Genomic DNA, 16,312 nt, shown 5'->3' with positions numbered 1-16,312 from the left:
TATCCACTGATTGGGTTACTGAGCAGGTGCTAATAAGAAGCATTAAAGGAACAGGAGGTCTCACAAAAAGAAGAGGAATGGCAGAAGTGCAGCGACAACTATGAGTACAATCCATGATTGCATGCAGTGAAGTGAACAGCGCAATGAAGAACTTTACAGGAATGAAGTATCACACAAGTGACCAACTTAAGGAGGCTTCGATTGCAAGACAAATACGGAACACCCTAGACTTCGAAAAACTTTATCATTTCTCAAGAATATGAACCTGTTTGAGGTGGATGAGTCACTAAGAAGCTTAACATCAGGTATGGTTGCACTAGATTCCGTGAACGTGGATAAATCTGCACAAACTAAAGGTTCGATAATAATGTCAATGCAAGGAGAAAACGTCTGGGAATATTTATTTAAACAAAAACAACAATCTGTCATAATGGGAGTGCAAACAAGTATATCTGTACAACAAGATGTAATTCACTTCGACCCCATATTCTATTTCTACGCTTAACCATTCTAGCTTCATTACAAGGAATCATCTCTGAAGATCTATTAAAATATGAATTTTGCAGCTACCCAGCTTCCTTGTTTGATGATTTACTCCTACTTAGAGTCGCTAACAATTCAGCCATGGCAGATGGCATTTGGTCATATATACTGTCTGGACAGAAAGAAATTGAAGTACATGAATCAAATACATTATACATCATTGATGGAGGTTCTCCTCCACATTGTATTCCATGGTGTCGATGGGATACCTTTTGTGACATTTGCAATTCTTATGTTCAGTATGTTCAGCGACGTTATAAGCAAGCTATTACAGTGTTCAATGGATATTCTGGAAAACCATCAACAAAAGATGCGACTCATATGAGAAGATGTAAAGGACGTGGGTCACCTCATATTTATCTTGAGTCAGAAACTTAACTTCAAGAAAGAAAACTTTTTAGCAAACCAAAGTAATAAATAAAGATTATTGCATTTATGCGTGCTTGGTGGAGCATGTTACGATGTCCTCCACTCCAAAAGTGATGCTGCTGTTCTAATTGTGAAATCTGCTATAGAAGCAGCTACACTACGCAATGTTATAGTTGTTGCAAATGGCACAGACATCTTGCTGCTTCTTTGTTTGCCATGTCAATATCAATAACCATACTGTGCTTTTGTATCCAGATCCAAAGTCCAACAAGCATAAACGTCGGGTATTTGATATCAACACAGTAAAAATAACCCTTGGAGAAGATGCATGTTCAAGTCTCTCATTTATGTGTGCTTTGTTAGGCTGTGACACAACGTCACAACTCTTGAACGTCGGGAAAGGCAATGCAATAAAGCTGTTGAAACAGCTTCCTGAGCTAGTGTGTTACGCTAGAATGTTCAACAACACCATATCTAATGTGCAAAGTATAATTTCAGCTGGAGAGATAAGTTTGGTAGCTGCTTATGGTGACACTATCTCAGATTCATTAGATAAACTGCTATATAAGGCCTAATAACGAAAACGATAATTTATGTTTTCAAAAGTATTTTGTTTTCCTACATAATCTCCTTTAATGTCAGTACATTTCCTCCAGTACTGTTCGAAGGCCGTTTTCCTGTCTGTTGTGTTCCGCAGGAAGTGCTGCAGTGTAGTCATCTACAGCCACAATCACTTCTTGATTGGATGAATAACGTTGACCAGCCAGGAAGATTTTTAGTTTTGGGAAGAGATGGAAGTCCGAGGGAGCCAAATCTGGAGATAAGATGAATTTTTTTTTAGTACTTTAATGGTCAGGTGCTTTGTCCTGTTGAAGATTATTTTTTTTCTTAATTCTGAAAACGATCTGTTTTCATGAATTTTTGCATCCAGTTTCATTAGGAGATTAGAATAGTGATTTCCGGTTATTCTTTTACTCTTTTCGTGATAATCGATCAATAAAATCCCTTTTACATCTCAAAGGACTGGAGCCATGACTTTTCCGTCTATGAACATGACCTTCTTCGAAACTGGCCTTTGTCCACTGACTGTAATGTCTTTTCGATTTTGGGGTGTAAATTTTATCCATTGTCATATATTAAAGCAGAAAATCAATCTTTTTGTTCTCAAAACATGCCAAGCGTTGTTCGGAATATCTCATGCGAATTCGCTTTTGACTCACAGTGAGAACCTGCGGCATCTATCTTGCACAAACCTTTCTCAAACAAAATGTAACCAATGAATTCCTTTGACATCCCTATTTCATAAATAGTTTAACATACTTTTGTACACCGATCTTCCAAAACCATATCGTGCACTTTTTGGATGATTATCAGCGTGGTTGCAGTTGTTGTACATCCTTCACGTGGACTATTTTGGACGCTTTCATGACCACTTTTAAGCTTGGCTGTCGATTTCTTCACAGCAGAAAATAAAGGGGAAGAATCGTCATAAGCTTTCACTATCCTTGAGTGAAGTTTGCTCAGTGTTAACCTTCTTTCAGGAAGAAATTAACCACTGCACGATACTCGATTTTTCCATTTTGAGAAATACACTCACAGCAAATCAGTCAAATGACTGCTTACAGACAACTACTGAGTGGGATGACTTGCAAACTCAGGTGGCGTCTACTGAGAGTCTTACCGACATGACACAAATTGTCTAGTGCTGTCGTCTATGACTAAGCCCAAGAACTTTTCAGACCAGCCACTCCACATAATGGAAATGTAGCAAGAATTTTAGGAATGATCAAAAAAATGGATCAAAAGATTACGATCTTGGCCAAGAATTTTAGAAATGATTCAAAAAATGCATCAAGAGATTGCGATTTTGACCAATAATTAGTTTTTGGATAATTGGCCAGGGGCCACAAAATATTTGAACTGCTCCTAAATCGAGTTTTCGTATATTTTTACGCAATAAGCACATCATACTGAGTTAAGTAATAGTTCGGGTTTGGCTAGGCTATATGTAGTTCTCCATATATATCAGGCCTACATCAAAATTGTCTGAAATATATTGGATCTTTTGATCCAAAAAACAGTTGAATGTTTAAAGCTTTTTGCAGGAATTCAGAACTGCAATATTTATCGTAGTGGGTATCGTTCTTAACTACCAGGTAGCTGGCTCATGTTGGAATCTTCATCAAGTACACTTTTTTCTTTTCGTCGAAGGGAAAGCTATAAAATGTAGTATTACAGTTTTACATATGGTTTCATTCTGATAGGGTTTTCTTTCTTTTTGCTAGGATAATAATATAAGGCAGTAGTATGATTCTTATTCAAAAGCAAGGTTATTCTAGGTTTTTCCCGTTAATAAAATATAGAAATAAGTTTATATCTGAAACTAAATATATACGTAATTGACAGGAACGTAAGTAGTTTCTACCCTTTGACTCAACTAGATTTTTGTGTCTCTGGCAGTCCGCCTGTCTGTATCACAATACATTTCGTAAACTTTATTCGATTTTAATGAAACATGGTGTGCTTTCCTACAATCTTTCAAAATAGCTTTATTGTTTGATGTTACAAGAATACATGAAAAATAAGGGAATAAGAGGGAATAAAATCCACCCGGTGTAGCAAGTTTTGCATATGGAAAACCATTTTCTGGTAATAACTACGTACAAATTATTTGAATTCGACCAAAGGTAATGCACGCTTTCTTAACGAGTTTTCGTTACCATTTGGCTAAACATTTTTTGATCTTGCCTATTGCGTTTGAAGAGTATTATTTTCAGGCATTGTTCGTTGTGGTTATTTCTGTACATACTTTCCAAGGTGGTAGAGCAGCTATTGCCCCCTGGTGACAACTCTGGTGAATTTTACTCGGGTAGTAGTCTGTGAATATGCTGTTTTGCAAGCAGTGCCGGAAGCAGACAGAAAAGGTAGTGAACCGTTAAGGGTCAAGGTATCCCAATCATCCTTAATGGTTGCAGTTGAAACCGCTCAAGGATAAGTTGGTAAAAGGCAGGATTTCCCCCCCCCCAATTTGGAAGTGGCTTTATTGAAATAATCTGATATCAAGAAAAACGATTATTAACTTTCTAAAAAATGATTTAATTCCTTTTAAGATTATTTTCTTTTAAGATTATACTTTCTTTTAATATTCTTGGTCACCCAAGTGCATGCAGTTAAAATATATATCGCACAGCCGCTGGAAGAGTGTTACAACTCAAAAAATGGAAATTTTGAGTTATCACCGCTCAAAAGAGAATAGATATAGAAAAGCGAATTCTACCTGGTGGTATTTTCGCAGAAACGTTACTAAACAAATTAACCTGTAGATGACAGAAATAAGAGTATTCCAGGGAACGATTTTGATAGAATAGCCGATTTACCCTCCCTCAATATCTCCACCTTGTCGCGGTGGGTGGGCTTGCGTACCCAATGATCCCAAGAGCTATGCCGGAGATAGCTTCGCTGTCAGAGGGCTTCCCATGTCGGACAGGTCTTTAGGAGTAGGAGTCAGTCGAAGAGAGATATTATGGTAGTGGGCAGCACCTCTAAGGATGATTGACATCGGCAAGGCTCAGATGTGGACAAAAACAGGCAGGGACAGGATGTCCTCTATGGCTGTTTCACTGTGAGGTGGAAGGACCTGGGATACCACCACTTTACCCCGTCCCTAGTAAACAACACGGAAAGAGAAATAAAAGAATGTAATATTAAGGAATACGACACTACTGTTTCACAGAGGATCGTCCCCGGAAATTGAGAGAAACACAGCAGGGCCTCCTCGGTCATCATCAAACGAAACCCCTGCAGGATAGTAACCCGGAATGTGTGATCGCTGTTACAGTGTGGAAAACTGGAAAACCTGAAGAAAGAAATGGAACGCATGAAGATAGATATCTTGGGAATCAGCGAAGGTAGATGTTCTGATGGAGGAGACATGTGGAGCGGAGATTTCAGAATGATTAACTCAGGAGCTGTAAATGGTACAGCAGGAGTCGGTTTTGTCTTGAATAGGAAGATAGGACAGAAATTCATAGGCAGTTGTAAATACAATGAAAGGATAACAATGTTGAAGATAGCAACCGAACCGAGAAATATGACGATAATCCAAGTATATGTGCCTACATCAAGCTACAGATGAGGAAGTAGAAAAGCCTATGAGCAAATAGAAGAAATATTGATGAAAGTTGAAGACCAGCACAATTTAATCATCATAGGTGACTGGAACGCAGTAGTCGGCGAAGGCAAAGAAGAGAATGTAACTGGGAATTTCGGCCTAGGAGAAAGGAATGCGAGAGGAACACGATTAATTGAGTTTTGCAAATGCCATAATCTGAAATTAAGAAACACTTTCTCTGAACAACGACTAAGAAGAAGATACACATGGTCAAGACCAGTAGACAAAGAAAGATATCAAATAGAGTATATATTGGTCCGACAAGCATTTAGAAATCAAGTGAAGAACAGTAAGAGTTACCCAGGAGCAGAAGTTGACTCAGACCTAATTTAGTTTTGATGAAGAGCGACCACCGACTAAAGAGGAAACGAGTGGTAGCAACAAACAAAAGTTGGAGCACAATCAAGCTAAGAAGAGATGAAAACATGAAAAGGGAAAATGCGACAGAAAAAGAGACGTCTACGGTAGCTTTAGCAGGTGATGACATCTACTCGAAATGGGAAGCCATGAAAGCAGGGATTACAAAAGCTGCCGACGAGCACATAGGAAGAGAAACAAGAACTCAATACAAACTCTGGATAACAGCAGAAATATTGGAAACGATGGAGCAAAGAAGACAGTTCAAGATAACAAAGAAAGAAGAGGAATACAGAAGGTCCAGAAATCACATAAACAGAGAAGTAAAGAAGGCCAGATAAAACTGGATAAACAATTTATGCAAAGAAATTGAGCAAAACACAGATACAGAAACGGCTTATAGAAAGGTTAGAAAACAGTTCGGTGAGAAAAAGAAACGCACAGACATTATTATAGACAAGGACGGAACAACACTAATAGAAGAGGAGCAGATAATAAGAAGATGGAAGGAATACATTGAAGAACTGTACAAAGAAGACAGGGTGAACGAAGAAGAGATAGATAAGGAGGAAGACGTCGATGAAAATGAATTAGGACCGTCAAGTTTACATTGCGAATTTGACCATGCTTTGGAGAAAATGCAACATGATAAATCCCTAGGAATAGATCAAATACCAACGGAAGTGATTAAGAATTTCGGAATAGCAACAAAGAAGAAACTATTTAATCTTATTAATGAAATGTACATCTCGGGAAAAATACCAAGACACTTCGAGAAAGGCATATTGGTACCTATCCCGAATAGAAAAGGCGCACGGAAATGCGAAGAACACAGAACGTTAAGTTCGCTTTCCCATGCATCAAAAATACTATGCAAAATTATCGCACAACGAATAGAGGGGATGTTCGAAGAACGGTTATCGGAGAGCCAGTTTGGATTCAGGAGTAAAAGAGGAACAAGGGAAGCAATACTGAGTCTACGGTTGATCGTGGAACAGCACATCAGAATAAACAAACCAATTATGATAGCATTTGTAGATATAGAGAAAGCTTTTGACCACGTAGACTGGAATATCATGTTCAGAGCGTTGAATAATCTGAGAGTAGATTACAGAGACAGAAGAATAATATACCAACTTTACAGGAACCAGACAGCTGTTATAGGAAGAGATCAGAAGGAAGCAAGAATAAGTAAAGCAGTGAGGCAAGGATGTGGAGTTTGACCTCTCCTGTTCAACGTCTATATAGAAGAAGCTATGGAAGAATTCTTGGTTAAAAACGAAAAAGGCGTAAAAGTATTTGGTCTAGGAATTAATTCGTGCGGTTGGTACGCACACATTGAAGCTGTAGTACAAACACAAAATACATAAATACCTTAAGAAAAATATTGTCCAATGCTAGCCACCACTTTCGCCCATCTGTCAGGCAATGTACGGATTCCGTGGCGAAAGAAGTCCTCATCCTTGGAAGCGATCCAGTCAGAGACCCATGTTTCGATATCTTCTGAAGAAGTAAACCGCTGTCCAATCAAATCGTTGTTCATGCAATCCAACAAGTAGTAATCCGAAGGAGCAACGTCTGGTGAATACGGCGGGTGGGGTAAAACTTCCCATCCGACATTTTCTAAATAGGTTTTGACCGGTTTTGCGACATGTGGGCGAGCGTTATCATGTTGAACAATAAGTTTATCGTCTGTTCTCCCATTCTGATCGTGTTCTGGCCAGAGCTTGCTTCAAACGCATTAATTGTCGTCGATAACGTTCTCCATTCATAGTTTCACCCGGTTGCAGCAGCTCATAGTACACCACACCTTTCATATCCCACCATATGCACAGCATAACCTTTGCACAGTGAATATCTCGTTTTGGTTGTAATGTCTTTTCGATTTTGGTGTGTAAATTTTATCCATTGTCATATGTTGAAGCAGAAAATCAATCTTTTTATTCTCAAAACATACCAAGCGTTGTTCGGAATGTCTCATGCGAATTCGTTTTTGATCCACAGTTAGCACCTGTGGCATCTAACTTGCACAAACCTTTCTCAAACAAAATGTAACCAATGAATTCCTTTGACATCCCTATTTCATAAATAGTTTAACATACTTTTGTACACCGATCTTCCAAAACCATATCGTGCACTTTTTGGATGATTATCAGCGTGGTTGCAGTTGTTGTACATCCTTCACGTGGACTATTTTGGACGCTTTCATGACCACTTTTAAGCTTGGCTGTCGATTTCTTCACAGCAGAAAATAAAGGGGAAGAATCGTCATAAGCTTTCACTATCCTTGAATGAAGTTTGCTCAGTGTTAACCTTCTTTCAGGAAGAAATTAACCACTGCACGATACTCGATTTTTCCATTTTGAGAAATACACTCACAGCAAATCAGTCAAATGACTGCTTACAGACAACTACTGAGTGGAATGACTTGCAAACTCAGGTGGCGTCTACTGAGAGTCTTACCGACATGACACAAATTGTCTAGTGCTGTCGTCTATGAGTAAGCCCAAGAACTTTTCAGACCAGCCACTCCACATAATGGGAATGTAGCAAGAATTTTAGGAATGATCCAAAAATGGATCAAAAGATTACGATCTTGGCCAAGAATTTTAGAAATGATTCAAAAAATGCATCAAGAGATTGCGATTTTGACCAATAATTAGTTTTTGGATAATTGGCCAGGGGCCACAAAATATTTGAACTGCTCCTAAATCGAGTTTTCGTATTTTTGTTTACGGAATAAGAACATCATACTTCAACTTCTCCATATATATCAGGTCTACATAAAAATTCTTGTCTGAAATATATTGGATCTTTTCATCCTAAAATCAGTTGAATGTTTAAAGTTTTTCGCAGGAGTTCAGAACTGCAATATTTATCGTAGTGGGTATCGTTCTTAACTACCAGGTAGCTGGTTCATGTTGGAATCTTTATCAAGTACACTTTTTTTCTTTTTGTCGAAGGGAAAGCTCTAAAATAGTATTATAGTTTTACATATGGTTTCATTCTGTTAGATTTTTTTTTGTTAGGATAATAATATAAGACAGTAGTATGATTCTTATTCAAAAGCAAGATTATTCTAGGTTTTTCTTCCGTTAATAAAATATAGAAATAAGCTTATATCTGAAACTAAATATACACGTAATTGACAGGAACGTAACTAGTTTCTACCCTTTGACTTAATTAAATTTTTGTGTCTCTGGCAGTCCGCCTATCTGTATTACCATACGTTTCGTAAACTTTATTCGATTTTAATGAAACATGGTATGCTTTCCTACAATCTTTCAAAATAGCTTTATTGGCTGATGTTACAAGAATCCATGAACAATTAAGGGAGTAAAAGGGAATAAAATCCACCCGATGTAGCAAGTTTTGAACATGGAAAACCATTTTCTGGTAGTAACTACGTACAAATGATTTGAATTCGACCAAAGGTAATGCACGCTTTCTTAACGAGTTTTCGTTACCATTTGGCTAAACATTTTTTGATCTTGCCTATTGCGTTTGAAGAGTATTATTTTCAGGTATTGTTCGTTGTGGTTATTGTGTGTACATACTTTCCGCGATGGTAGAGCAGCTATTGCCCCTGGTGACAACTCTGGTGAATTTTACGCGGGAAGTAGTCTGTGAATATGTTGTTTTGCAAGCAGTGCCAGAAGCAGACAGAAAAGGCAGTAAACCGTTAAGGGTTAAGGTATCCCAATCATCCTTAATGGTTGCAGTTGAAACCGCTTAAGGATAAGTTGGTAAAAGGCAGGATTTTCCTCCAAATTTCGAAGTGTCTTTATTGAAATAATCTGATATCAAGAAAAATGATTATTAACTTTCTAAAAAAGATTCAATTCTTTTAAGATTATTTTCTTTCAAAATTATACTTTCTCTTAATATTCTTGGTCACCCAAGTGCATGAAGTTAAAGTCCACCGGCATATATTGCACAGCCGGTGCAAGAGTGTTACGACTCAAAATATGGAAATTTTGAGTTATCATCGCTCAAAAGAGAATAGATATAGATAAGCGAGTTCTGCCTGGTGGTATTTTCACAGAAACACAGATAAACAAATTAACCTATGGATAGCAGATATACCAGTATTCCAGGGAACGATTCTGATAGAATAGCCAACTTTATCCTCCCTCAATATCTCCACCTTGCCGCGATGGGGAGACTTGCGTACTCCAATGATCCCAAGAGCTATGCCGGAGATTTTGCTATCAGAGGGCTTCCCATGTCGGACAGGTCTTTAGGGGTCAGAAGAAGAGAGATATTATGGTAGTGGGCAGCAGCTCTACCATTACCACTCTGAGGCTGAAGATGATTGATATCGGCAAGGCTCAGATGTGGACAAAAACAGGCAGGGACAGGATGTCTTCTATGTCTGTTTCACTGTGAAGTGGAAGGACCTGGGATACCACCACTTTACCCAGTCCCTACAACATGGAAAGAGAAATAAGAGAATGTAATATTAGGGAATACGACACTACTGTTTCACAGAGTGTCGTCCTCAGCAGTGGAGAGATACACAGCAGGGCCTTCTCGGTCGTCATCAAACGAAACCCCTGCAGGATAGAAACCCTGAATGTGCGATCGCTGTTACAGTGTGGAAAACTGGAAAACCTAAAGAAAGAAATGGAACGCAAGATAGATACTTATCTTGGGAATCAGTGAAGTTAGATGACCTGATGGAGGAGACATGTGGAGCGGAGATTTCAGATTGATTTACTCAGGAGATGTAAACGGTACAGCAGGAGTCGGTTTTGTCTTGAAAATGAAGACAGGACAGAAATTCATAGGCAGTTGGAAATACAATGAAAGGATAATAATGTTGAAGATAGCAACCGAACCGAGAAATATGACGATAATCTATTTATATATGCCTACATCAAGCTACAGATGAGGAAGTAGAAAAAATCTATGAGCAAATAGAAGAAGTGTTGATGAAAGTTGAAGACCAGGACAATTTAATCATCATAGGTGACTGGAACGCAGTAATCGGCTAAGGCAAAGAAGAGAATTTCATCCTAGAAGAAAGAAATGCGAGAGGTATACGATTAATTGAGTTTTGCAAAAGCCATAATCTGACTGTAACGAACACTCTTCGAACAACCACTAAGAAGAAGATACACATGGACAAGACCAGTAGACAAAGAAAGATACCAAATAGACTATATACTGGTCCGGCAAGCATTTAGAAATCAAGTGAAGAGCAGTAAGAGTTACCCAGGAGCAGAAGTTGACTCAGACCATAATTTAGTTTTGATGAAAAGCGAACTCCGACTAAAGAGGAAACGAGTGGTAGCACCAAACAAAATATAGAACGCAATCAAACTAAGAAGAGATGAAAACATGAAACGGGAATTTGCAAATGCGACAGAAAAAGAGACGTCTACAGTAGCTTTAGCAGGTGATGCCATTGACTCGAAATGGGAAGCCATGAAAGCAGGGATTACAAAAGCTGCCGACGAGCACATAGGAAGAGAAACAAGAACCCAATATAAACTCTGGATAACAGCAGAAATATTGGAAACGATGGAGCAAAGAAGACAGTTCAAGATAATAAACAAAGAAGAAGAATACAGAAGGTGCAGAAACCACATAACCAGAGAAGTAAAGAAGACCAGAGAAAACTGGATAAACAATTTATGGAAAGAAATTGAGGAAAATGTAGCCAAAGGCAATACAGAAGCGGCATATAGAAAGGTTAGAAAACAGTACGGTGAGAAAAGGAAACGCACAGACATTATTATAGACAAGGACGGAACAACGCTAATAGAAGAGGAGCAGATAACAAGAAGATGGAAGGAATACATTGAAGAACTCTACAAAGGAGACAGAGTGAACGAAGGAGAGATAGAAAGGAAGAAGAAGTCGATGAAAATGAATTAGGACCATCAAGTTTACAGTGCGAATTTGACAATGCTTTGGAGAAAATGCAACATGATAAAGTACCAGGAATAGATCAAATAACAACGGAAGTGATCAAGAATCTCGGAATAGCAACAAAGAAAAAACTATTTAATCTTATTAATGAAATGTACATCTCGGGAAAAATACCAAGACAGTTCGAGAGAAGCGTATTGGTACCTATACCTAAGAGGAAAGGCACACGGAAATTCGAAGAACACAGAACATTAAGTTTGCTTTCCCATACATCAAAAATACTGTGCAAAATTATCGCACAACGAATAGAAGGGAAGATCGAAGAACGGTTATCGGAGAACCAGTTTGGATTCAGGAGGAAAAGAGGAACAAGGGAAGCAATACTGAGTCTACGGTTGATCGTGGAACAGCACATCAGAATAAACAAACCAATTGTGATAGCATTTGTAGATATAGAGAAAGCTTTTAACAACGTAGATTGGAATATCATGTTCAGAGCGTTGAAAAATATGAGAGTTGATTACAGAGACAGAAGAATAATATATAAACTTTACAGGAACCAGACAGCTGTTATAGGAAGAGATCAGAAGGAAGCAAGAATAAGTAAAGGAGTGAGGAAGGATGTGGTCTTTTACCCCTCCTGTTCAACAGCTATATAGAAGAGGTTATGAAAAAATTCTTGGATAAAAACGAGAAAGGCGTAAAAGTAAATGGCAGGTTTTTAGTACAATAAGGTTTGCTGATGGCATAGCATTGACAGGGGAGAACGATGAAGACTTGCAGGAAGCACTTTCAAACTTGAACGGCCAACTGAAAAAAAACATGCAAAATGAAGATAAATAAGAAGAAAACGAAAGTGATAAAATGCACAAAACCAGGACAGGAAGGGGCAAGCGTATGGCTAGATGGAGAGAAAATCGAAGACGTTAAGACGTTCCCCCATTTAGGAAGTCTAATGTCCTCGGACGGAACAAGTGAAAAAGACCTAAGTCCCAGAATAGCATGGGCTAAACAAGCATTCAATAGGAAAAGAGGACTACTAACATCAAAAGATGTATCGCTGGACGTTCGTAAACGATTTACTAAGACACTGATATGGATGGAGCGTGGCGCTTTACGGATCAAAGACGTGGACACTGAGAAAAGCTGAAATATCAAAACTGGAAGCATTTGAAATATGGTGTTGGCGCAGGATGATGCGCATATCATGGACCGAAAGGAAAAGGAATGAAGAGGTATTAAAGGAAGCTAATGAAGGACGTCAGATCATGAAGATAATAAGAAAAAGAAGAAACAGTATGCTTGGCCATCTTATTTGATACTCCGATTGGATCACTGTGCTGATAGAGGGAAAGGCAGAAGGAAAACCAGGAAGAGGAAGACCAAGGATAGAATATCTAGATGCAGCTACGAAGAAGAGGCCTTATCAAAGTATAAAACAGCTCTCCCAAGCGAGAGAAAAGTTTTAAAATTTCCATGTCACCCACCAACCTATGGTAGAGGTGAATAAGAAGAAGAATCCAACTTTAAAAGTAATGCTCACACAAATGTGTATTTTCACTTGTAACAGTGTTCCACAGGGTGTGCGATATATATATTTTTCACTTGTAACAGTCTTCCACAGGATGTGCTATATATACATATTTCACTTGTAACAATCTTCCACAAAATGTGCGATATATATACATTTTCACTTGTAACAGTCTTCTACAGGTTGTGCGATATATACATTTTTCACTTGTACCAGTGTTCCACAGGTTGTGCGATATATACATTTTTCACTTGTAACAGTCTTCCACAGGTTGTGCGATATATACTTTTTTCACTTGTAACAGTGTTCCACAGGGTGTGCGATATATACATTTTTCACTTGTAACAGTGTTCCACAGGTTGTGCGATATATACATTTTTCACTTGTAACAGTCTTCCACAGGGTGTGCGATATATACAAAGTATTAACCAACTATATCCGCAAACTGTAACAAGTGACTTCTCACATTGAAATAAGTAAAAAAAAAAAAAAAAAAAAAAAAAAAAGTTAATGCTTTGGGTAAAGTGTATAATTTCTGGAGCTTGGACTATCCAAAATCGTGGAAAAGTTAAATTTCAACACACATTATTTCGAATTTGAGAAACCACGAAGCGATTTATCATATCAGTATAAAAAAAATACAGCAATCAAAAAATGCATATTTGATACATGTGTAAAAGGGTATCCAAGGGATTTTCTACAGGGTGTAATACCTAGACATGTTCTCAACATAATTCTCAGATTTGCTCGGATTTTGAGGTTTGTCCAAATTAAGTAAAAGATAAGTCTTGACAACAGTAAACACAGAATGCTTCTGTGAAAAGTTCGAAGTGTTAGGGACTGGCGTGTTGTGTTATAAATAGATAGATAGATAAAAGCACATGGCTTTCCAAAGATAGTTTGATAGTCTGTTTCTTTTACCAATACTATACCATTAATATTTATTTTCAATACAGATTGAAACAGATTAATGAGAATCAAACTAGCAGCTTTCTTGTTGTTAGGTGACAGTGTTACTGGCTTTTTATTTAAATCTGTCGTTCAACAGACATGTTTCTATAAATTGTGCTGTTCCTAAGTCGTTGTAACAAAACGTTGTAATATTACACGAAACAGTACTCAAGTACAATAGAACAGGTCAACAAAGGCTACACTTAGAGAACCTCAATTTTTTTTCTGTTTTAGTTGTTACTTCCTTTCAAGAAAAGAAATAAATGAAACAAGGAAAACCATACGTACATAAAATGGAAAAGTATTGTAGACTTTGGATGAAAACACCAAGAACGCGCGTTCGTAAACAAAAGGAGTGCGAGGCGAATGGTTGGTGGGGAAACGCAAAGGATTCTTCTTGCTCTCTCCATTCTACCCATTTTCTTTTGGAGAACGGGGGAAACTGTATGTGTTTGCGCGGAGAGGCGCGGGAAGATCTCTAAATCTCTTAATGGCACAAAATCACTTGAGAAAATTGGGTAGTGAGCGATGAGTGCGAGGCGAACCAGCGGTTCTTTTAAACAACATATCACTTGGTTTCCAATAAATGTACTGTATCTACAGACAACACCAACAAACAGCAAGGAGAGAAAGTGGGGGAACGAAAGAGAGAGAGAGAGAGAGAGAGAGAGAGAGAGATTTAAGATTTTGGAAGAACAAAACAAAAAAATGTAGAAAAATTATTTAATGAAAATATTACAGTCGCTTTTCCCTTCGTATCTTTCTTTGTCATGTACTATAAATTGTGTTAAATTAGATATCTCATTCCTTTAGTACTGTATAAATATTACTGAAAGTATCGCTAGTAGTAGAAAATGTTCAGAATTGCAATTTTTTTTAAAGGCTCCTTCCATTTTCCCTACTTAATATGCATTAAATCATTTCGTTTTTAAAATGTCAGACTTTCAGTATAATGAATGGAAACAATTCGTCATTTGAATATATTTAACTTATCCCTTTATGTCATTAAAGTTCACTCTGTTTTAGATTATAAATACTTTTGTTATTACACCTTCTATATACATAAAAAATGAAAGTGATTAAATTTGTGACTTTGTACCTCTTAAACCACTCGGGACTGATCTCGATTAAATTTTTAACATAGTTGAGGTTCAGGCCTGGGATGGATTTTGTCATTTCATTTTGACGCTGCAACTTAAGCGTGGGAGAGGGGGGAGGAAGATATTTAAAAATGATCGAAAATTATCGATATTAGTGAAGAATCGATAGTTTTCCGGGTCGCTGAGGTGAACAGTGACACTTCCGATGCCGTGTAAATCCAAATGCAGATCTGCAACTTCGATTTATATCATTTATGAGATGAAGAAGATTGTTTCAAAAGTAGTGACTTAAATCTTGCAATGGATAAAATAAATAAAAGGAATGATAAAATTATTTGTTTAAAACTAACTTTCAAAAATCATTTTCTTCTTTGCATATGTTGAAGATTGACATAGTGAAAATTATAAGTTTACTTTCTGTGTTTTAAAAAATAAAGTATATTTAAAAAAATATATTTTATTACACGGCATAATAAAAATAAAGTATATTTTATTACACGTCATAATAAAAATAAAGTATATTTTATTACACGGCATAATAAAAATAAAGTATATTTTATTACACGGCATAATAAAAATAAAGTATATTTTATTATGAAATTACTCCTGTCATATTTCATAGCATATCTACCGGGAGCTTAGCGAATTTAAATGAAAATATGGGCTTACGGTAAAATGCTGTTTTCTCACGCCCTCACCAGTTTGCCTTCCTGTAGAACAAAGGAGACGTGTAACAAAGTTAAACAATTACTGAATAAGTTGTTTGCTTGTTTGATTGGACCTTAATTTCCTTTTCTTGATGACGAATGAGACGAAATTTACTAATTGAAGTGAGATTCGAACCAATATTCTGGTTTGTAACCGAGAATGGATGCTTCCAACGGAGATGGAACCCATGTACACAGAGTGGGGGTGGATTAAACGTAATAGAAGGAAGCCCGTAGAACTACGAGAAAATTTACCCCACTTTCAAGGCCTATGGTAGATTGAGTGTGTCTTGGTCCCTGAGATAAATGCTCTGCCCTGAATCAACATCCCTCTTCAACAACATACGTATGACAGAGTTTAACGTGAAATCCAAACCATTCGTAGGGATCCGCGGAAAATCGGAGGGGGTAAACCACCCTTCCCCCAAAGGCTATAGTTCATTTTTCGATATACATATCCAAATGTTCTTCTCCCATATAATAGAAGATTAACATGGTTCCTACAGATGCTAGAGGCGTTTAAGATACTAGTAATATGTAGTCTCTATAATGCAATTGTGTTATACATGGTAGTTGTTGATATAATGTTCACGAGCCAAATAATCAAAGAGCTACAAGGCGGCAGAACATTGTTTCCGGACTTCTTATTTAAAAATACAGTTCGCATACTACTCTTGTTTTGATTTATACAGAATCAGAACCTAAT

This window comes from Thermobia domestica, chromosome 16 (genome assembly GCF_964235325.1).
Source record: "Thermobia domestica chromosome 16, izTheDome1.hap1.1, whole genome shotgun sequence".
NCBI classification, from domain to species: Eukaryota; Metazoa; Arthropoda; class Insecta; order Zygentoma; family Lepismatidae; genus Thermobia; species Thermobia domestica.
Note: the sequence above shows the minus strand (reverse complement) of the source record.